This window comes from Epinephelus lanceolatus, chromosome 7 (assembly GCF_041903045.1).
Source record: "Epinephelus lanceolatus isolate andai-2023 chromosome 7, ASM4190304v1, whole genome shotgun sequence".
NCBI lineage: Eukaryota > Metazoa > Chordata > Actinopteri > Perciformes > Serranidae > Epinephelus > Epinephelus lanceolatus.
Genome location: NC_135740.1, coordinates 26779685 through 26804485, shown reverse-complemented (window position 1 = coordinate 26804485; position 24801 = coordinate 26779685). Strand labels below are relative to the sequence as shown.

At 41.2% G+C, this 24801-nt stretch overlaps 1 pseudogene; it reads right to left on the bottom strand.

Moving 5' to 3' along the window:
• Positions 1–427: 427 nt before the first annotated feature.
• LOC144463862 (uncharacterized) lies at positions 428–24432 on the bottom strand (annotated as a pseudogene).
• Between the last annotated feature and the right edge of the window lie 369 nt (positions 24433–24801).

The window sequence follows — 24801 nt, the reverse complement described above, 5'->3', positions numbered from 1 at the left end:
GAGCAGCACATGGTGCAGCCTGTTTTGACTGTATATAGGGACAGACGAAATATAGACAAATGAAATGTCTTCACAACTCTGCTGCTCCACATTTTGTTTCATTTTCAGCTATCAGAAGGTGAGAGTAAGTACGAGTTGCGCATTACCTTAACAAAAAATGTGCGCTCTGCTATATCTACAATATATTTAAAAGCCCAAAATACCATGGCTGCACACGAGAGAACCTTTTTGATGGCAACCGTTATTCAAATAACCTGTAGCCTTTCTCCGGTGATCATTATCTTCAAGAAGGAAGGGCTGTGTGTGGTTCTGCGGGAACGTTTTCGTCTGGGGAAGAGACAGCAGGAAGGAGAAACTGACAGTGGGAAGAATCTATCGCAGAGGCAGAGATACACAGGGAAGTGGGATTAAACTGTCCCTGGCCTCTTCATCCAGACACTTTGTAGTGCTGACCTGCACACGAACCAGACACAGAGTTGCTGAGAGGGGTTAACAAGGGGAGTAATTAAGGAATAAAACTATCTGCCAGCACTTTCTTTCTCTCTTTCTCCCTCTGACTTTTTCCCTCCCTATCCCTCCACTGCCGCTCCTCCATCAACTCTACTTCCCCTCTCCCAGAGCCCTTTGTTGGCTCGCTGCTCCGCTCTAATCTGGCATGCCGTTCCCCTCCTAATTTGGGGACTCATTACGAGAGTGATTATCTCACTGCACTCTGTGCGGGTTTAGGGAGGAAGACGGTGAGCGGTGTAGGTTGTCGAGCTATCTGTGCTGCAGCTTATAGCCTCAGATATATATATTTCTGTGCTTCCCTGCTTACGACAGCACAGAGGTTATCTGTGAATGAGTCAGATGGTGTAATATTGAGTGCTGTGTCACCTTCTCCAGCCAGTTTGGTGATCATCCCTCATGCAGGTTCAGTGTGACTTAAAGGATTTGCTATATAAACAAAATGAAAAGGAGCATGACTTAACTTATGATTCCACATGATTGGCTTATGGAGCTTATATAGATTATTCTCCTGCGTGACTCAGGATCAAAGGCCATTATTCAATTTCACTTCAACTTCTGGGGCAGTCTGGATTACAATGCCTTACAGTGAATATTGAAATTACAGTGGCAAAGTCAAAATGATGAATACCTGCGAAAGTATGTGTAAGACTCGATCAGATTAAAACTGATTCTTCATTAGGGTTGAATTAAATGAGTTAAAATCTAATTGAATCTGCAATAAAATAAACCCTTCTCTTGTGATTAGATAAAATGACACAATGAATCTACGTTTAAAAAAGGTTATTAAATAATTAATCCATACAGTGATCAATGAGTTGCGGGCAAACCCCCGAGGAGATTCAGCATGTTCTTGCACCGGCTTGAACTCCACTTGAAAGGCAAAGACAAGTCAGGTGCAGGCTTTATAGCGTGCATCAATATGAATGTGAGTGATCGTTCTCCCTGTTATGGACGTGACCTTTTAGTCTAACCTTGCGCCCAAACTGATGCAGGACTTGGCTCCGCAGCCCGTGATCCTCGGAGAGATTTAGTGGAGAATTAAAATGAATGAATTAGAGTAAAGGGGGGTTCTCAATCATGTCCTGGGTGCAGTGAGCAGACACCAGAGGGTTGTATTTTGTGTCGCCACATGGTGGCACTGGAGAGCAGTGTTTATGCTTGTGTCTTATGATTTCATCCCTCCCAGTCGACAGAGCCTGTGTCCACCTCCGAGGAGCCAGACTGAGCTCAGCTGTGTTGGTTGGTGATTGACTGCAGGCGCTGGAGTTGTGCTGTGTGAATAGGAACTAATCCGACCAGCACTGTGAATAAAAGATTAGAAGTACACGACCATAAAAGCACTGATTTTTGGAATAATTGCTGCTATTATACACATTTTCTACTGAAATATTGTTACTTTGACATGTACTTTTAATTTCATTTACACAAGAAATGAGAATTTGAACTTAAACGAAAACAGAAAGAAAGTAGTTTATTTGAACTTAATGTTTAAATGTTAAAAGCTTAAATAATTAATTCTATTGACCCTAGATTTCAATAGCTCAAAATAACTAAATCTGATGCCAGGAATAAAGAGAGTACCTTGAACTAACCTTAATAATACTCATCACGCTTTCTTTGCAGAAGCACAAACTCTACATACAAGAGATGAAAGTTCTCAACATGGGTAACGCAGACGGAGGTTAAAGGTTAATCCTAGATGTGACCGTTGTGTGCGGCTGCCTAAGCAGCGATACAGCGTGACAACAAGGCTAAATGTTGAGTCCTATTGTTGTTGAGGTAGTTCATTATCCTGCGTCTGATAGCAGGCACTCATGAAAGAGATGAGCGTGGGAGGATATTGTGTCAGAGCCTTGTAAGAAGCAGTCCACTGGTTACGGACGAATTTAACTAATTAAACAAATGTTCCATTAAAAGCGTGTTGTTGCTCCCAGTGTGACCTGAATTAAAATGTGTTCCTGCCCAAAGGCTTTTTAAGGAAACTTTGTTTCTTTTAACAATCAAACATCCATTTGTGATAACAGATTTTTTTTTCTCGTTCCTGCACACTCAGGAATTCCATCCTTTGGCACTCACTGTCTGTGAGTTCGACATAAGGCGGCAATCAATTGCTAATTCACACACAAGTGGACAGGAGTCCTCAGTCAGACCAGCAACTCAAAGGCACTAATTCAACAACCGCTCAGCCTATTTGTATCCCAAGCAGCTGTTTGTAAAGATCCACAGTGACCACACAAATCTTGGGCAATGTGATTAATGTCCCCCATACGCGGGCCTGCAGTTGCGAATAAAGAGATGTGGATCCCTGGCAACTTTATTGATCCGCTCTGCCAAATAAAGATGACATTTGCTTGCTTTAATAGATCTTTTAATTTGTCATGCTAAACCAAAATGTAATTCATTCTCAGCCATGGCACACCTTTAAAAGGTCACATAAGGGGCATGTGAAACAGGGAGGGACAGAAAGCAGAAAGGAAAAAAAAGGGGAGGAAGACAGACGGATAATAGCGAGGAAGAAAAGGACAGAAAGAGAGAATTTTCCCAAACCAAATGTTGCTTTGTATACAATGTATTCTGAATCCACCCACCGTTTTACCTCTGTTTCTCTCCCTCGCTCTTACACACATATACACACAGGCACAGACGCACACACACTCTTTATTCTGTATTTAGAAGAAAAGCCTTGGTGTTTGAACAGCTTTGGTATCAAGTTTGAGCTGAATAAAAGCGCAGACCTCCCTTTGAGGCAGTACATGTCATACAGGGAACATTGAGCCATCAAGCCAGACGGCCAGAAGCATTGTTGAGAAATTACACATGGGGGCTTGTGATTTGGCCTTGGTTTAACAAGGGAGAAAAGGGAGGGGAGGAGAGAGCATTTGGATTTTCAAAGCTCTAGAAAAAAAAAGAAGAGATTCACCCATCCGGGGGAGGCTTCTCTCTCCGTCTGCAAATAATTTGTAGTTCATACTAAAGATAATGCCCACTTCCCCATTTCCTCTCTGTCATCCCATAACATTTCATCCCCCTTTCTTCGCCATCCAGCCCTCCTATCTCTGGGCCCTCTCACCCTCCCTTCCGTTATCAAACGCTTTGTGATCTGGGCGCAGTGTGGGAGCCTCCCCAACGCCAGCATGCTGTGATTTGAGCAGCTTGCTGCCGAGGACGTGCTCGTCGGAGGCCGGATCAATAGGCGCAGGATTCCGCACACAAAGCTGAGGTGACAGGCAGAGAGTGTGAGAAAGGGGAGCGTGACCTTTGGAGAATACAATTTAAAACATCTCTCCGACTCTGGCTAAGTTAACTCTGGCACCATGCTGTGGCTGCACTTGCAGATCGTTTATTTTCCTGGACAGTACCAATTGAGGGAGTGGAGGGGAAGAAGGGCCAGGATTGGGACGGAGGTGAGAAGAGCAGTAAGGTGGGGTGGCGGTGGGTGGGGACGTAGAGGAGAGCACCAATTTCGACGTGTTGTGCCAGCAAATTCACTTGTTTTTTTCTGCCTTTTGACTCCTGGGCTCCGTCTCTACCTCGTCACGTTTTATCAGTCGTCCTGTAAAGGTTGTTTAAGGAGGCAACCTGAATGCAGTCCAACACAGTCTCAACACACGTCCTGCACACAGGGTTCATTTACATCCCATACACCAAAGACATGGTCCAAGTCTGTACAATTACAATGAAGCACAGACAGAAAATCTATATTTGTCTGCCTCACCGATTTAGTTGCTTCTTTCTGTCTTTTTCTCTCACACATCTGTGCGCTCTTCCCTCTCTTTCGTCTTTCTCTATCTGCTGCACTGTGCTCAACGTATTTTTACAAGCATTTCAAATGCTAAAGTCCTGAGCCAGTTAAAAAGATATGAATATAATTTTTAAAACATTAGCCTATAAAACGCTCATGACTAACAATTCATATTTTGTCAGGTGCATTGATGGATTTAACAGTTTGACATGCAGCGTGCTTACAGCGGCTGTATTTTTCATGTAGAACCACTGGCATTTTAAAAGCATGCAATGTATGTATTCATGAAGCATTTCATGAATAAGTTGGTGTTTGGATGGAGCGAGCAAGCGGAGGAGGAGGCGGTGGTGCACGGGCTGCAATCTCTCCTCTTCTCTCCGAGCTGCCCTTCCTGTTTCCTAACAGCAGGGGGCAGTGTTAAATGAGGTATCTCTTTCACTGGTGACTTTTTGTCCTCTCAGACTGATGGGGCTGCTGCAGTCTTGTCTAGAGGAAGAAGGGGAGAGAAAGAGGATAGAGAAGCGGGGGAGAGAGATAGAGGAGAAGAGTGGGGGGGCTACTGCATTGCACAACACACAACAGTGTATAAAGTGAGGAGGGGGGGCGGGGTGGACAGGAAGCCGGTGGATTTACGTTTCTCCCCTTGTTTTACATCTCAATTGTGTTTGGACAAGCCCCACTCTACATGTGTAATTACCACTGACACTGTTACTTTTTCCAGACACAAGTTCAGGCCTCGCCTGGGTGATTAGTATGCTTTGTGTCTCCGGGGCACTCGTAAATACAAAAACCGAGGGCCCTCAGTGTGTTAGCCATATATTTGTTTTGTTTCTCTTTTTCTCTCTGTCCCCATTAATGTGAACTTACTCTTATTAATAGCTCTCAAGGACAAAGGGGGATTCATATGCAAGTCTTATTTTCTCTCTCTTGAAATTGCCAGTGGTGGGCACATCATTAAATTTATGAATAATTCTGGGGGATTTGCTGTCTACATTTCCTGGTTCCGGCATTTTTGGATTGAAAATAACACCATATCACTGTAATCACAAATCATTTGATCTCCCATTCAGCCGGGACAAAAGGGAAATGATAACAGCCATATTTCCTCCGACACAAGGGTTTACACTAATGTCTATAACAAAGCATTCATGGCAAAGATTGCATCTTCGAGGAAAATTAACATTCATTGCCACGCAGTTGAAGATCAAATCAATTTCTCTGCTTCCGTCACATCATGTTATCAGCCTTGAGATGGTAAACACACAGTAAGTGCCATCTTCCTCATGGTCCAGAGGCATTCGTACACACGTCATAATGGGGCCCTCGTCTATGCGGTAATGTTTACAACAGAGACATGCCGTACATCAATATTCACATTCGCTGAATTTATTGAGGAGCCAGCGTGGGCACACATCCTAATTCAAGCGTTAGTGGCTGCCAGATGAGAATTAAAAGATCATCTGATGGCAGCAAATTAGCATTTTTAATTTCTATATGACCACACACACACATTGAGGAAATAAAGGGTTGTTACAGTACATCTATGTGAGATGAATAAATCGTTTAACATGCATACAAAGAAAGCACCAATCCACCTATTAAAAGATACAAGTTTGATATATATATGTTTTTTTCTTACATTCTAGTTCATTCCATGGCTTCATGTCCACACGTTGTCTCCGTTAATTAATGAACCCTCTTTATAAAGCACCGAGGAGTTTGGCTTGTGAACATTAATGCCTAAAGTGACCCTTACATTGCCCCAAAGCAAACAGACCACTTCCTCCAAACAACAAACATCCCGCAGGGACACAAAATTCCCTTCCCTCCTTCTCCGGCCTTGAATCTACTGCCCACAAAACCGGTGACACATATGGTGACAAAAACAGGCTGATTCAACAGACCCTAGGGAGGTCTTACGTTTCTTTCCCTCCCATGAGCCCCCCCGTTTGGCCCCCACCACTAAAAGCCATCCTGCTATTTGATGTTCCACGAAAACCAATTAGCTGGTCGCATTTCCGCATGTAAATGAAATGACTTGTTTCCATGGAACCTGCAGGACCTCAAAGACATATTCCCGCTGCCGGTGCGGGTGACGTGAGGTCTGCCAGCATTAACATTTGATAAGAAGGGTCGTTTACAACTCCCAGCTGCTTGCCAGCACCAGACAGTGACCTTTCAAACAACAGTAAATTTTACAGACCTTTAAAAAAATGCACCCTGCCTTGCCCACGCTCAGTCTCATCATCTCTAATGATTTCCTTATTTTGACCATGGCACGTAGGTGTTTCTTCTCCCTTTACATAGCCTAACCCACGCAAAGATATTCTTCCGTTCCTCCCGCTTGATATTTCAATTCAAGCCATCCGCCGTCTGGATTATTACTCATGAGGAGCTTATTTATTTCTTCTTCTTTTTTTTATTTCAGCAGAGACACATTCCTCACCAAGCTCTATTGGGTTACATGGTGAGGCGAGTTTTTCCTCTCGCTCCTTTTCTCCCAGATTGCCTGTCTGCCTCCATGGTTGTCAAAACACAACCTCTGCGCACACCTCTTGCAAAGCGTAGAATTAGAAGGATTATGGTAGTGACTGATTTTCATCACTGGTCAGTAGTTTATCATTGCTGTGCTAAATCCCGCTTAACACAATTTGGTCATGTGAATTGCAAAACGTGGCGCCAAATGATGCTTGATAGAGAAACAAGGAGTAGATTAGCCTCGGAGGGTGCACGGTACACAGACTCATTCAAAAGGACTGGGTGAATAATACATAAATACTGCACTGGTGCAGAGAGTGTTGAAAAGGAATTGGATGGGCAGCACAAAATCTGCAATGATACAACAACCTTGAGAGGCAGGAGACATCGATTGTAGGAGGCAACAATACTCATACACGAGGGTTTAAAACAGGACGAAGGAGCCATTGTATAAGTGTGGCTCATTCTATTATGCCATCCACTCGCCATGGCAACAGTTGTTCAAAAACCTTCAATCTGTCACCGTGTTTCAACTCGACTGATAATCAGTAAAAAGTTTTAAGTGGCTTTATACTGGTGTCATAAAAGGTCAACCATAACTCTGTCTGATGCTGCTTTCACTTCATGATTGTGATACCGTAACCCTGACAGCAGGAGTATGACACCGCAGTTATATTTCACTGAGGCACAAACTCTGAAATGAGTTACTTATCATCTATCAATCTAATCTAATCTATGAACTAATTGTTTAATGAATAAATCATGAAGAATATTGTACAAAAAAAGGCTGTCACAAGTTCACACAGAACAAAGTGACATAATAAAACAACTTGTTCTGTGCGACCGTCAGTCAAAACTCAAAGTTACTTGATTTACAGTGCAACAAAACAGAGTATGTTTGCAACATTCAGGGCATGGTGATGGTGTCGTGAGCAGAGCTTCTCTGTGGTTTGTTGTTGCGTTTCATTTACCTCTTAAGTTGTAGGTTAGAGCTAGGAATGGTTCGATCCAGTACAACAAGTCAGAAAACCCATGTCGTTAGCAAGGTATTATCCTGGTTAGCCATAGTATTATCAATAGATAACATTACGCTGTATTTTGCGCATACAAATACTGTAGTAACATGTCCAAAGATGGAGGTTGGACAGTATTGTGTGTATGACTGATTTGATGAGACACAAATCAGAGTGAAGTGCGACTGAGCAGTTTGTTTTGACTACTGTTGACGTGAGGAGCAGCCATATTGGATTTTCAGGTTGGGTTTGTTGAGTTGGAAATCTGCAAATTGATTAAGACAATTAAACAAATGAATTACATACTCTGTGATTAATTAATCCAATTCATCTTTTGGCAGATGTGTCGTCGTAAAGCTGCCGGATTTTGGACACAATTGTACCCCTGTCCTCTACCACCGAAACTGGTCTGCGGTCCTTTGCAATCCATCTTATGTGGGAATTAGTTAGCTGGTCACAGGTAGACTTACTCAATTTGTGTCTGAACACCTGGTTGAGTGTGGCTTGATGAGGCTGGCTGCTAGCGCTAGCATTAGAGGCTATGCTAGCTCGCACCTCCGGTTTCGCTACAAAATGCTTTGCGTTGCGGTGATATTTCAGGCTTGCAGTGTTCCAGTGGTATGACAATTCCTTTTTGCTGAAATTGCAGAGAACAATGTTCCTATCAACAGTTCCATGTGGGCGTCATCTTGGCTACGACCACAAACGACAAACTAGCAGTAGAGATTCAAGTTAGTCTACGGGTATATGAATAGATAAACAACTTGTTAACTAAGATATCATCTTCTTCTATAAAAAAATAATATTTCTGTGTATGCACTCAGATTATGATATTAGGATTACGTCACATTGAGATTAACACCTGTTGAAAGTGAGGCCTAGCCAAGACAGGGTCATATAATGGCATAAATATAAACAGTGCATGTGTGTATCCTTCCGGCTAGCTCATCCCCGCTCTTTGCACTGCGCTCATTTTTCCGCTCGTTTACCTCCAACATCGGGACGGCTTCATCATGGAAGCACAGTGCCCACCCTCTGGTTCCCCTCTAGTTAACACCATTAGCTCTGTCAGCACTGTTGCCGTTGTTTAGCGCTGTTTATTTAGTTAGCACCGTTAGCTGCTGGCCGCCAGCTCAGCGTCAGAGTCCTTTTAAACTATAGCCAATAATCAAAATTACTGAGCATCAGATTAATTAATTGGCTAATTGTTTCAGCACTATTGTCTATATTTTCTCCATAAATCAGTTGTAAATCTGATTATGACCAACTGATTTCTGTCCCTTTTACGAGTCTGTTTTGGGATTACACAGTAATTTGCATTTTAACAATATTTTCTTATATAAAATGCTCTCACTTTTCTCTTACAGGCTCTATATGAACACAACATTGTCAACAACATGATATCAGTGATGTTGATATGTCACTGTACATCTACTGTGCTGAGATTAAAAGAGAGAGGAATTTCAACTTAAACATTTCTAGATTTCAGTGGGGAGATTAGATTTGACTTTGACACAATCAGCAGTATATGTCCTTTGACATGGTGTTAAAGCTGCTGTAGAGCTCTTCTTCAAGCATTATAAATGTTCTTCAACTGGATTTGAGACAAAGTATCATTCTCCATTCAACCTCAGATATTTTCAGTGCTTACAGAACGCTCAGATATAGTGCAGCAGGGCCCACTCCTCAGCATATCGATGTGGTTGCAGCACCTCTTGGCCCTCACTTCCATCTGTAGAGCCTGTGGTCAATCAATCTTTTTGCCTCCGCTTGTCGGTCACAACATGTGTGGTGAGAAATCTTTCATAAAACACAGGTAGAGCTTTCTCGCAGCTTAAACAGCTTTCCTCTACAAAGTTCTCCCACATTAAAGTTTATCTCATGGGTGACTTTAGAAACTTCATTGTAGATATAACACTTACACTCTGTTTTTCTGGGGCCAGAATATCAGTGTGTAAAGTGGAATAAATGGCATTAATGAGACCAGGGAGTGTGGGTGAGCGGACGAAAAGTTCTTGGAAGTACACTGCAGGGGACAAAGCCAAATAGCTTGACTTCTATGAATCTGAAACTGTCATTTGGCTATGTTACTTTTTTTTTTTTTTTTTTACAATAAAATTAAGCCATTAAGTGGAAGTAACACACAGAGACGTGGGGTTAAATGGAAAATCTCAACAGCTGTTTACTCACTTCTCCCTCCAGACCAGTCACCAGAATAAAATGTTGGCATTGTAAGTTTCTGCAAACCACAGATATGTTACACTTGCACGTTTCATACATATGGCACAGCTCAGATATGAGCTGAGATTCTCATCAGGAGGAGGAGGGGATGGTGGATGGTGCGGCACCTAGGTGAGGCGGCTGCCAAGCAGCAGACAGCAGCAGACCACTGTTAGAGACCAATAACAGAGGATATTTTTAATGACAGTTTGGCATATTTCCAGCCGTGTCTGTAGTGACAAAAGTAGATATTTTTTAAAGAGTTTGGGACATTTCCAACAGTTTTTGTAGAGGCAAAAGCAGGTATTTTAAACAAGATTTTGGGTCATCTCAAGCTGTATTTGTAGTAACAAAAGCCGGTATTGTTTGAGAGAGTTTGGGACATTTCCAGCCGTGTTTGTAGTGACAAAAGCAGGTATATTTTAATGAGAGTTTGGGACATTTCCAGTAGTGTTTCTAGTAATAAAAGTTGTATTTTTTTAACGAAAGTTTGGGACATTTCTGGCCGTGTTTGTAGTGACAAAAGCAGGGGTTTTTTTTAACGAGAGTTCAGGACATTTCCGGCCCGTGTTTGTAGCACCAAAAGCAGCTATTTTAAAAAGAGTTGGGGACATTTCCAGCCATGTTTGTAGTGATAAAGTAGGTATTTTTTAACTAATGTTCGGGACATTTCTGGCTGTGTTTGTAAAAACAAAATGGATATTTTTGGACAAGAGTTCAGGACATTTCTAGCCATGTTTGTGGAGACAAATGCCGGCATTTTTAACTAAAGTTCAGGGCATTTCCGGCGGTATTTGTAGCAAGTAAAGCGGTTATTTTCTAAAGAGAGTTTGAGACATTTCCAGCCATATTTGTAGCAACAAAAGCAGGTATTTTTTAACAAGAGTTTGGGACATTTTCAGTTGTATTTGTAGTGACAAAAGCAGGTATTTTCTGGAGAGTTCGGGACAGTTCCGGCAGTGTTTGCAGCAACAAAAGTGAGTATTTTTTAATGAGACAACAAGAAATTTCTGGCTGTGTTTGTAGCAACAAAGGTATGGTATTTTTTAAAGAGAGTTTGTTGCAACAGAAGCGGGTATTTTAACAAGAGTTAGGACATTTCCAGCTGTGTTTGTAGTGACAAATGTGGGTGTTGTTAAAGAGAGTATGGGACATTTCCATTCGTGTTTGTAGCAAGAAAAGCGGGTATCTTTTTAAAGAGTTTGGGACACTTCCAGCCATGTTTGTACTGACAAAAGCAGGTATGTTAAACAAGACTTTTGGACATTTCCAGCCATGTTTGTAGCAACAAAAGCAGGTATTTGAAACAGGAGTTTGGATATTTTCTAAAGAGAGTATGGGACCTTTCAAGCCATGTTTGTAGCAACACAAGACAGTACCTTTTAGCAAGACTTTGGCATATTTCCAGCCATGTTTGTAGTAACAAAAGTGGATATTTTCAGAGAGTTTGAGACATCTCCAGCTGTGTTTGTGGTGGGAAGCAGGAATTTCAGTGTGGCTATAAAAGCTGGTATTTTTTAAGAAGAGTTCAGGACATTTCCAGCTGTGTTTGTGGCGACAAAACCGGGTATTTTAAGCTAAAACATCATGCTTTCCTACCCCTTACCAAGTGGGTTTTGTGCGTAAACCTAACCAAACGTTCACCACAGTGTTGTCACAACATTGGATTGAAAACTCAAACATAAAGAATCATAAAGTTTCAACATATCTGCTCCATGTGAAATGTACAAACGTAACATAGGCCTATCCATGGTTTGCAGAGCAGTGCAACACCAACATTTATCCTGGCTATTGAGTTTCTCCCTCACTCAACTGCATGTCATCACTGCACCAATCTTAAGACATATATTTTATATTGTTACCTCTTTTTACATTGTGAGGATTGAATGTCATCATCTGATCATTCTGTTCATGCTAGCTACATTAAAGTGTAACTCTGCAGGAGCCTATAGACGTTAATATGATGTGCAGTGGTGTGTATTGGTGTGAGGCACTTAGACTGGGCACCGCTGGCCCTAACTGAAATGCCCTAAAGACAGAAAAGAAAATGCTTGAGGCTGCACCTAAGGGTTTTTTATAGTGCTTACCAATACATATGTACCGTCTAACAAGTGTTCCTTGCACATGCTGTAAGAATAAAAACAAGACAACCCTTCATACCATAGTGTTCTCTCACAGCTTCATAATGAAGGGCTGCACTGTCTGGATGACCAATCCTGGCATTAGTTTAAAGTACATCTGTGATTAAAGTTTGGCATTTCCAGAAACAGGTGCACGGAGTGGGTGTCGCCCAATAACCCACTTAGACTTGCGTGCATGATCCAAAGTGTATCGTGGAATAAGTTACACCTCCACTAGACAACTATGATACATGGTAGTCTTGTGATAAGACCAATGAGAGTTAGTACACTGCACTGCACATGGCCTGATAAGTGTGATGTAGAGGGATTTGGAAGGGATTTGGATAGATGTGAGGACTGTATGTAATCTTTCTCACCCTCCTTCAAATGAATCCTTTATTCCTTTAAGCCACATCTGATGGGACCTCAGTGGGCACTCAATCAAAACCTCTCTCTTTCCCCTTCACTCTCTCTGGGTACGGAAATTCGCCCAAGCCCCCTTCCCCACAACACTGTTAGCAAAATAACCTACACACACAGTGCAGGATATAGCACTGCGCGCATAAATATGCCTGCCACGGGTGCTCTTTTGCTGTCTTTTTTATCTCTCACTCTCACACACACACCAACAGTCACACTCTACAAACAGCCAGGTCATCACTTCCCTTCAGGTGTGGTCATGAGAGCAAATACTGTAGATTCCAACTTCTCTGTTTTCCCCCGCTGTCCTTCCTCCTTCACCTATAACACAGTAGCTTAACACTTAAGGAGACTGACCCGATGTCACGCTAAGGCGGACAACACCAGCAGCGACAACAGAAAAATGTGCTTGAATGATTTGAGTCCTAGAAAGATGACTCTCGTGCATAGCAGGTTTTGCATTCTCTGCGGTCCAATTTTTAAATCCCGCATTCTGCTTATGATTCATGAAGTTGGCTGCGAGGCAAAGGGTGGGATCTTGTCTATTTATGCTGCCTCTATGCAATGTTACACATGTTGTGAGTGCAAAAGGATGTTTAAACAACACACAGGTTAGTTCAGGGGGTTGAATGGTAACGCATGTGGTCAAATATTAAGATTTTAAATCCTTATTAGTAGTTTAACTTGCTTGTGCAGGAGGAAACAGAGCCAGTTCTTGTTATTTCTATGATGTGTTTTCCACAGTACATTCATTATTTGCATAATGCTGGCATCTATTCAAATATATATAGTTTTTTTTTGTTTGTCTATGGGCTGTCAGATTTCTGAGGTATTGTGCTGACATCCTTTCAGCTGCCTAACACACATATGCCTTTATCTGGTCAATGCTGCCTGAGGAAGAGCTTTAGCTTGAAAGGCTCCACCTGTGTGGACTGCATATTTTTAGCCATACAATACACTCATGCACGTACTGCACACCGTCATTGTGCAGCAGCAGTTATATACTATAGAGGTATTCTTCAGCCTTTAAGAGACTGTCTACCTGTCTTGTTTTGAATTATAGCACCTGATTACTTTGTTAACGATGCACTCCACTTTGAGATGCTTTTATTGAGAAAATATGTCAACGGAAAAAGTCACTGCAAACTCTAATACAGGACATTTTATTTCAATTTTCGGGTCTAAAGCAGCCTCATCAGAGTTGCTCTCTGTGTGTTCTTCGCAAGGTCCTTTTGATATTCTTTATACAGGTAATCAAACACAGATGCGATGTGTGTATAATTTCTGTTTGAGAAAGAGCATGTTTTGGATATTTAATGTGTTGTATTTGTAAATGCATGATGCTCTTGTGGCAGCCGCGCACAGTCATAAGGGCTCCACAATCAGAGAAATGGTAAAGATAATGTGTCACACAAACACTCGCAGTGCTTTAAAACCATTCAATCAGGCAACTGAATAGCGGGAAGGACACCATAGAAAACACACAGATATTTGGCTAATCAGTGTTTTCCTTTTTTGAAAGCCCTGCACACACATACACAGTAGAGAATGGAGTGAAGTGCAACACTGAATCTGAAGCACCAACTCAGGAACAGGTGCCGTAAATGGCAGTTTGATATTGAAAAGCCCAAAAACAGGGCATCTCAGGCGTTCATTTCTTTTGCTTAAGACCTGTAGGAGAATCTGTCGCTGATGAAGAGCTGTCATCTTTGTCTAATTGCTTTTAATAATTTGCAAGGAGAATTACATGGTTTATACTGTATAATTTATGGCCTTCAATTGGCAAATCAGTGGAAATGCAACAATACTAATGCTTTGGGGTGTTCTTGCAGCTCAGAGGTCTAAAGCTTTGTTTCCACTAAGCAGTACAGTACGGTTCAGTTAAGTTGAGTATGTTGTTTTTTTTCCATTTCCTCTGTGAAAAGTTGTGGTTGGTACCAATGGAACTGTTCCATACTGTCCACATTTTTGGTCCCCCCTCTGTTGGGGTACCGAGCACACAGATCTGGTACTAAAAGGTGGAGCTGTGAACACTGCAGTCTGTTGATTGGTCAATATAGGACGGTCACTCTGCTCAGGGTTGAGTTGTGGCTGGTTTTAGGCTCATGTAACCACTGTTCATACTGTGGAGAGTTTTATTAGTAAACTGTACAGTAACTATAAAATGAAAGGATGTTCTGGCAACACTAAACCCCTGAGCTTGCCTGAGAAGGACTTGTATTGCATGGAGAGAGACTCTCACTGCAGCCTGTTCTATTATGTTCTGAAAATGTTGGCGTGCAGCCTCGTTCTGTGCACGATAAACGAGGTGCAGACTTCCATCTGCGTCACCAGTAATGAGGAAATACAGTGAGTGCTGGATGGAGCAGTGAGTGACAACAACCCCGCCCACATTTAAGAGTACTGTGTGCGGTGGAAACACTAGGGACTAGGTACCACATCTGAAGGGTTCCTTTTGGTTCCAAAGGTACCATACTGAAAGTGTTTGGTGGAAACTGGACTTTAAGGCACAGACACATCAAACCAACATCAAAAAACTGATGGCGGACTTTTGTTTTGCCTGTGTCTCTTCAAAAGAAGTTGCACCTGAACACACCGCAAAGACTACAGCCAACAGCCAACTAGTGCAAACAGTCTGCACCTGCGTGAGAAGAAATAACTCTCCATAGCAGCAGGCAGCAATAGTCTGTAATCATCATTCAAAAGGAAACCCTGAAGACAGACAGAATGGATTCAAGACGCTAAGTAGCTAGCTAGCACATTAACCACACAACCCAACGTTAAAAGAACAAATGATATTTACTGTGGGCTGGAGAACGACAGCACAAACAAGTATGAACCATTTCTGCTAAGGACATTGACTGTAGCCGTTTGTTTGATCACTTGCATTTCTCTTCTTGTGCACTGACCGGCTCTGTCTGAGGCCTGTACTATGAAGCCAATTCAACTTACCCAGGATATCTTTTCGTTATCTGATCTGACTAATCCTTACTAACATTGGCCAGCTGGATAACCGGTACTGCAAAGCTGGTTATCAACTAGTTCAGTCAATTCTGGGTTTTCCTATCCAGCCATGAGGGCGTTCATGTGAAGGAGGCGGGGGTGTTAATTACGAACCACATCATCAGAACCATGAATGAAGAAGGCTGCTTCATATCATATGTGATGAAATGTTACCCAAAGTGTCTGTGACTGTGAGACAGTAAAGTATCAGTGGTGTGGGATGTTAATGCACTCTGTAATAACAGGAAATCTAGAAACATTGTAAATACAATCCAAAAATTTACAATTGGCTGAGACTTAAATTAAGTGTAAGTATCACTCGGCTATATGTGACATTAGTATCGAGTATTTTTTGCTATTTAGTTGGATGATTACATATGCCAGACTGTTTCTGCTACCAAAGTGAAGAGTGGAAAAGTAGCCTATAGTTAATGACTGATAAAGTATATCTCACCGAAATGTGGCATTCATAATAACGGGGGCCAATTAACAGTGTGAGGATTATTTTTCTAGTAATATGTTTTATTTCTCGTTCTCATCACACAGGTGTCTCATGTTGTTTTCAGCTGCAGTGATGAAATCAAAGTGCAAAAAGCAACACCATCACTGTGGACTAAAGTAACCTTTGCACAATAGTAAATAAGCAGATATACCGCACACAAGAGGGCTGAATTACTTCTTCTTTTAATTTAGACTTCATTTGAAATGTTACAAACAAAGCATTTCGCCCATGGCTTCATTAGGTGTGCTGTATGATACAATTCACAGGTGCTTTTAACAAGACTGCAGCTGCACTGGGTCCAATCAGCAGCAGGGTGGCTCATGTGCTGAGCAGACTCCATATACAGGTCTGTACCCCCTGCCCACCGCCTGAGAACCATGCAAACAACCAGACACATCATATTAGATACCCCTCACAACATACAGTTAAACTTTGCATGAGTTAAAATCCTGCTAAAAACATGTGTTTAGGGTTGTAAATGATCTCTGTTTGCTAGAAGCTCTGTTTTAAAACCAGTGGAAACAGAGAACTGGACGCTCCGGAGCAGGTAAGATTTATCCTGGTAAAAAGAGACCCAGCTTCATAGTGCTAAAAACCCAGAGTTAACCCTGAAGTTACCTCGCTAACCCCAAATCCTGCATTGAGTACAGGCCTCAGGTCAACATGATTAATTGGTCAAAAAACAGCTGACAAGTGCTGACTAGTGTCAACGGTGCGGGGTGCAAAAACTAGGTCAACAGATGCTCACCAACAGCCTGACATTGACCGCCCGACACTGGTGTGTCAGAGCCTTAAAACACTCACCCGATATCAAAACATACCCAGTACCCAGAATCGAGCTTAAGACCTTTGTTGTGTATCATCCCTCATCTCTCTCCCCTCGTTCCCTGCCATCTCTCCAAAGTCCACTGATTGGAACATCCCCGGTGAGAGATAATTTGAGAATTCATTTAAAAAACTTTAACAAGGGCACACCAACCTCTTTCACTTCTCAGCAGGAGGGAGATGACAAAACTTCATCAGGACCCTGATGATATGAGAATCCTAATGAAGAGTCCAAAGACTAGCAGACCTAAAAATCCAACTTTGGCCAATATTTCCAAAACAGGCCAGTGCTATCCTTAAGGCCTGTATCTTAAATCCATGCCACAGATTTAGACACATGCCCCACTGAAACCTTAACCCCTAACCATGTCCAAAAGGCTTTGAATGGGCATGTTCTGCAGTGAGGCTGCAAGCTGCTGATTTTTGTGTCATGCAAAGACCTTAACCAGTGATGGTGGCTTTTGTAAAGCTAGCTAGTGAAGAAGAGACACAATAGTGAAGACATCATCTGGAATTTGTCATGAAATGTGAAAAAAAATCAAAAGGGTTTTTTGAAAATACAAGGAGCAAAAGATTTTTTTGAAATTAGACGCATTAACTAGAAAGGGAATCATGCACACTTCCTAAGTGATTGTTTAGTCAATAGCATTGATCATCAATCCCATCAACACCCTGCAAATTGGTCAGCTTGTGTTAGGGAGCATAGAAATCTTACTTACAGTCCTGCCTCTTTAATTCTGCTTTCTATTTATGGAAGGATTTGACTTGTCTGCACCTCTGTCCTAAGGCTTGAAAACAGAATGATCTACCAAACTTACCCAGCCTGTCTTTTTCAATAAGAATCTCCTTGAAAAATCAAAAAGATTTAAGTTTTATTCTGTTTTGAGGAGTCTGAAGGCTGAATGAATCATCACTAAACCTGCTAAAACAAGTCTGGAGAATTTCCCCCAAATAAAACAGTACAATATGAACTCACTTGCCTACTGAAGTATGAACATATTGTGGCAGAGGGGAGAAATCCAAATGTTTGTTAGCTCTGTCAAAAACAGTCCCGCTTGCAACCTGAACGGTGTATTTATGATTGCTTGTCTGTGTCTGTGAGCCTGTCTGTGACTGGGGCGGATCTGCCTGTGTGCATTTAGTCTGTGTGTGTGTGTGAGAGAAGTGGCTGAGTTCGAGTGTGTGCGCATGAAATATCTCCTGGTTGAAGAGCAGCTCCATGACTACTGCTCCCAGGGCAACAGAGGTGCAGACAAGCTAGAGAAGACTCAACAACACCTACCCAGCTCTGCAAAACACACACACACACACACACACACACACACACACACTGAGCTGCATACTGGAGACTATTTCTCTCCTCTCTCTCTCTCTGCACCCGGTTTGAATGTTATCGTTCCATTAAATTTGTGTTATCAGTTATTGTCGGCTTGAGAGCGGTGGGTTAGTAGGGTCCTACTCCACTTCCTGGTCGGCTCAGTAGTTATCATTTATTGGTTAGGTGAATCACTGCGAGGAGGTCCCAAATTGATTCAGATCCACTGCAGGCTCATTTCAGACTGTGAGACAGCGCTGCTCACGGCAGGTAAAAGAATTAATGATTTGTGAAAAAGGATAAAATTGCAATTATTTTTGTCATTAACATAAAAAAAATCTATGTTTATTTACATTACCATTGTTTTAAAGTTTTTTTTAAAATAATTAAATAATTATTTATTTTTCCACAAAATTAAAACATTTAAAATTCATATATGAAAAAAAAACTGTGTGCAAGATAGTTTACAGACTGGGTCAGACTATGACAGTTTTTTCCTTTACTGTCTTTTTCCTATAATTATGGTAGTTAAAGGAGCGTTACTTTGCTATCTCCCAATTATTTCATCTTTGCAAGTTTCGGTCCTTCATGTTGTTGTTGATATTAGCTTAATGCTGTCAGATATGTAATTGGATTTGCTGAGTACGGCCTCTTTTATGCAGTCTGACTTATATTCACCAGTCTGGCTCACAGGATGCAGACTGTGGGCAGTGGTTCCCCGAGGATTTTTCCTACCAGCGCAGCTGAAGTGCATGCTTCTTATATTGTGGTGCCAGAAAATATGTAGCATGTCCACTCACACTAGACGGGCTTAAACACATATTTGTACAGAGTTTAATGTTTAATAACATGCTTCCCATGCTGTAATAATTGCCCCAGCATGTGGGGGCAGATGTGACCTTTGACATCTAATGTTTCAATCATTATTTTGACTTTAACATTACTTCTTAAAACAATTGATGACTGTTAACAAGTGGAACATAGATACATATGAACTAGCGATGCTAATTATTTAGCAGTGGTGGCACGCTGCTGCAAGATGCATTTAGGAGAAACACTGGTGGGTATAAGACATCTGTCATTGGCTGGATATTTCAGATGGTAATACACTCCCTGCAGGGTATCACTGTTGGAAATTAGCACCCAGCTTGCCAAGTACGAAATGCCCCCGCATCAACCTCCCACATGGCATTCCAGGACCAACACTGCAATCAACCAATCACAGCTCTCTGACATCATCAGTGTGCTGCTCCTGTGCTTCTTCAGAGTTCAGCTAGTTTTTCAAATTGACATTAGTACAATTAAACAAAATCCTCAGTAACACTGAACAAAAGCCATGTAAGCTACACATTAGCTTGTTAACTAGGAAGGATATGCAAATGAGTAAACTTGTTGACAGACTATAATATTAGCAAGTTAGCTTGCTAACTAGGTAGGTAGTCTATGCTAACAAGTAAGCTTACCAATAGGCTAAAATATAGTTAATTGACATTAGGAGTAAGGATAATGTCATTTTGCAGTTGCAAAGACTTGGGCAGGACACATTTGGCACACTGAAAAATACTCTAGCCTAGTAGCAAGCTTACTTGTTAGCATAGCCTACCTACTTAGCAAGATAAGCTTACTAAAATATAGTTCATTAACATTAGGAGTAAGGATAATGTCATTTTGAAGCTGCAAAGACTTGGGAAGGACACATTTGACACACTGAACAATACTTTAGCCTATTAGCAAGCTTATTTGTTAGCATAGCCTACCTACTTAGCAAGATAACTCGCTAACATTTTAGCCTATTAGCAAGTTTATTTGTTAGCATAGCCTACCTACTTAGCAAGATAACTTGCTAACATTTTAGCCTTTTTGCAAGCTGACTTGTTAGCATTGCCTACCTATTTAGCAGGATAACCCGCTAACATTTTAGCCTATTAGCAAGCTTACTTGTTAGCATAGCCTACCTACTTAGCAAGATAACTCACTAACATTTTAACAAGCTTACTTGTTAGCATAGCCTACCTACTTAGCAAGATTACTCACTAACATTTTAACAAGCTTACTTGTTAGCATAGCCTACCTACTTAGTAAGATAATCTTACCAATAGGCTAAAATATAGTTCATTAACATTAGGAGTAAGGATAATGTCATTTTGCAGTTGCAAAGACTTGGGAAGGACACATTTGACACACTGAACAATACTCTAGCCTATTAGCAATCTTCCTTGTTAGCATAGCCTACCTAGTTAGCAAGATAACTTGCTAACATTTTAGCCTATTAGCAAGCTTACTTGTTAGCATTGCCTACCTACTTAGCAAGATAACTCGCTAACATTTTAGCCTTTTTGCAAGCTGACTTGTTAGCATAGCCTACCTACTTAGCAAGATAACTCGCTAACATTTTAGCCTTTTTGCAAGCTGACTTGTTAGCATAGCCTACCTACTTAGCAAGATAACTCGCTAACATTTTAATAAGCTTACTTGTTAGCATAGCCAAAGTAGTTAGCAAGCTAACTCGCTAACCCTGCAGTAGCTTACATGGTTTTGGTTCAGTGTTTCTGAGGTTTTTGTTTGACTGTACTAACTTCAATTTGCAAAACTAGCTCTGAAGAAGCACAGAGGGATTTTGAAAAAAGCACAGGAGCAGCACAGTGATGATGTCAGAGGGCTGTGACTGGTTAATTGATATGCAAGTGGCTGCTAGATTTGCTTCACTCACCAGCCAAAAAGAAAATGGTAGTCTATAGAGTGGCTGGTAGATTTCGAAATCCAAAAAGCTCATTTCCAACCCCAAACTTCTGAAAATCCCTGTCAATACGTAAAACTAGTTTTACATCAGATAGTAATGTTTTATGCGCTATTTTCTTTTACAGGTGCAAATGTCCCACAAAATCAAGTTCCCTTGAGCACCATGACTCCATTCTTGGCTTACTGCTGCCAAAGACAATTGTAATTGTTTTAAAGTAATACAACTAGAGTGTCTTTTTCCCCTTAGTGTGGAATTATGATGGGTTCAGCCAGACATTTCTCCAGTGCTGGCACACTTGCAAGATAGTTCTGGCTATCTTTTTACTGACATCATCAGAATACACCCTCACTACCTCCACTGCTTAGCTGCTAGCTTTCAGACGATACTGCCAACACACTACAGTATGTAATCAAGTTAATTCAATAATATTTTTTAACAATGATCCAAGCCAATCACAGAGTGTGCTTTTATTGACCTACATTTTTATTTCCCTACATTGTACATTTTCTTTCAATATGGGGCAAAGGCAGGCCTGGAAATCCTTAATACAGAGTGGGATATCATTGGCTCCCAGTAACACCAGCAGCCACTGACGCCACTTGTTTGGTACCTACAGTACATACAACATGGTATTACACATATCCCATTGCATTACTTTATCACTGTGTTTAACTGCTAAATGTTAGTGTTATATGATTTAATGCATTTGATAAAACCTCTGAGAATGAATACAAACAAAGGCAAAGTCTGCACTCACAGAGAATAGAAGAAACATAATCTACAGGCACACAGGATTCAGGATGTCTCAGTCCTTTGTTTGATATTAATTATGCAAAAGTCATACTCAGCCTGAAGTATTTGTAAAGATACATTTTGGTTACAGCAATGCTGTGAATGCTGTTAATTTGTGTGATTCATTATTGGTAATTGTTGTGGAGTCACGCTGTGTTGCCCTGATTTGTTTGCTGAACCAGTGATTTAACCAGTGCTAAAAATCTTAATCAACTACTATAATGATAAAAATAAATAACAGCAGCAGCAACAGGGGTGCTAGGTCATTGTTGTTTTATGAAAACTTTTATGACTGAAAAACCGGCCACTGATATTCTGACAGAAACACCAATTCATATCAGTCTCTGGTGGAAAGAGAGGAATGCTGAATAAATGAAGTGGTATTTAAATTGTTAACGCATCAGGTGAAACATAAATGTTAAACTGAGGTTTCTTTTATTACCTCTGCAAAGCAAATGTTTTTCCACTGCAAGGTGCTGCGAAATCCCTCAGCAGAGACCAGGTACCCTGAGGAGAGCTGGTGAGAAAGCACCAGACGAGCTATTGAAAATGCTGTCTGAGGCTTGTCTGGTGTTGCAGGCCAGAGTCTATACTTGGGCAAAGTGTAGGCTTCTGGTTCACACACACACACACACACACACACACACACACACACACGGACTCTGAGGTTGCACAGGCGACCCGCTGAAAAAGGGCCAAAGAAAAGGTTACTTTTGTTTTTGTTTTTACAGGCGTTACATTAGCACCAACATTTAAGTACAGACAAATGACTTGAGTGCCATTTAAAAGGCATCTTGTAGAAAGAGAGATATCAAAGTAAAATGCAGCACTCAGTAAAATTACAAATACTGTTTTAAGTAATTCCTCTGCACCCAAATCTACACATTCATTTATCATTCAAAAAATATTAAATGTATTATAAAAACCAACTTGTGTTTACAAACACTTTCTCATTATGTTCTCAGCGATAAAAATGGATTTGAGGTTTTAGCTACTACAGCTCCATTTCCTAAGTCAGCTGAATTGAAATGTTGTGTGTAATTGAAATTTCAAGTCTAATTGTGCTACTTTTCCACTGTGGATGGCACCAATGGAACCGTTCCATACTGTCCCCATGTTTGGTCCCCCTCTGTTGGGGTACCTAGCACACAAGGTGGAGCTGTGAACACTGCAGTCTGTTGATTGGTCAATAGAGGACGGTCACTCTGGTCAGGGCTGAAAAATTCACTGGGTTCAATGCTGACAACTTTTAAGATGGAACGTTTATTTGTAATGTTGTTAAATGCAATGCAATTTAGTTATGAGTGGATCTTCAAGTGTTTAAAAACATATACGGAAGTATGTGAACTGCATACAGTCCAATTCTTACTTGGAGAAAGCATCGTGGAGCGTTGTTCCTGTGGGCTCCGGCAACACTAAACCCCTGAGCTTGCCTGAGAAGGACTAAATGCACAAACCCGCTATTCTTAAATATCCCATGCAGAGAGACTCTCACTGCAGCCTGTTCTATTTTGTTCTGAAAATGTCGCCGCACAGCCCCGTTCTGTGGACGATAAACAAGGTGTTGACATTCCATATGAGGAAATACAGTGAGCGCTGGATGGAGCAGTGAGTGACAACAACCCCGCCAACATTTATGAGTACGGTTTGCGGTGGAAACACTAGGGTCTAGGTACCATGTCTGAAGGGTTACTTTTGGTTCAAAGATACCATACCGAAAGTATGCGGTGGAAACGGGGCTTAAGTGTGGCCCCTGCAAAAATGCATAGGCAACCCCACACAACCAGCAAGTACTGTCCACCTCCTACAGCACCATGTGGATAAGGAGTTCACAGGTAAGAACAAACTTTTGCCCTGCTTGTACTTATCACAATGCTTCTTAAATTAAGTTTAGGTGAACTAGATAAATGTTACACAAGGTTGTCAAAGTTAACCTTGCAGCACACAATTTTAGTACCTTAAAAAGCCAAACATTGTTTCTGATCAATTTTCAAACTTGTGTAATTTTTCGCTGGACTACGGTGGTTAAGTTAGCTAAATTATGGATTTATATTTGTGCACCATTTCTGGGAGTGAGTTTGAGCGCAGAAAATTATATTTTGCAAGTAAATTAATCACAACAAACAATCTAGCTAGACTGTGTGCACATGATTTTTTCATATGTTCATTTTGGAAGAGTCTGCAGCACACAATTCACGTCCAGTTTTTAATAATTAAACTCAGTGTGCTGTCCAGTATCAGTGCTAAATTTGGCGATAAGGCTGCATTTTCAGACAGAGTTATAAGCTTGCTATTATTTTACACTTGAGTTTAATTTTAAATACACTAAGTATAATACACAAGTCAGAGGCGTTGTCTTTAACTCATCCTATTTCCCAGTATTTATCATGTGCAAATGATACAGCATGGGTGTCATGGTCTTCTACAAGTGAAGATGTATACATTAATATATATTAATACAAATCATGAATAAGTTGTAACATTCCAGTTTTCAGATAGCTGCAAAGAATTTCTGTGTATTCTTGACACAAGTTTCACAAAACACCAGTGCCACAACAATGCAAAGGTTTGTGGATGGTGCTTGGGATTCAAATGAAACCCGCAGCATGTCATCCTTCAGCGAATCCTACACACTGAGCTCTTTTCTCTTTGTCGTGTTGTATGCTGCCTCTGCATTAGAACTGCTGCTGGGTACTTCATCTATATTTTCAACCAGAGTTGTGGCTGATATGGAGGGGACAGGTGACTCCATCTGACTCAAGACGGGACGTGAAGAGCTGCTTCTTACAAATGAAAATTTAACACCGCCACCACCAACAGGCTTCCATAGAACTTTTATGTTGTTGGTCTTGCAGCACACACTGTTCCTTTGTTTAGGCACGACACAAAAGTAGAGAGGAAAGAAGCAATGAAAAGCAAACAAACAGGCAGACAGAGACACGTAAACAAACAAGCAGAGAGACAGACAGCTGTAGAAGGACAGAAAGACAGGCAGCTGACGAGCAGACAGATAGGTTTACAGATGGACTAATGGTGTGTTCACACCAAATGCAATTCTCATGTCATGTTACTTGTGCACATCAAATCACTGGAGTGTTTTTTGGAGTAATGGTTGTGCTAA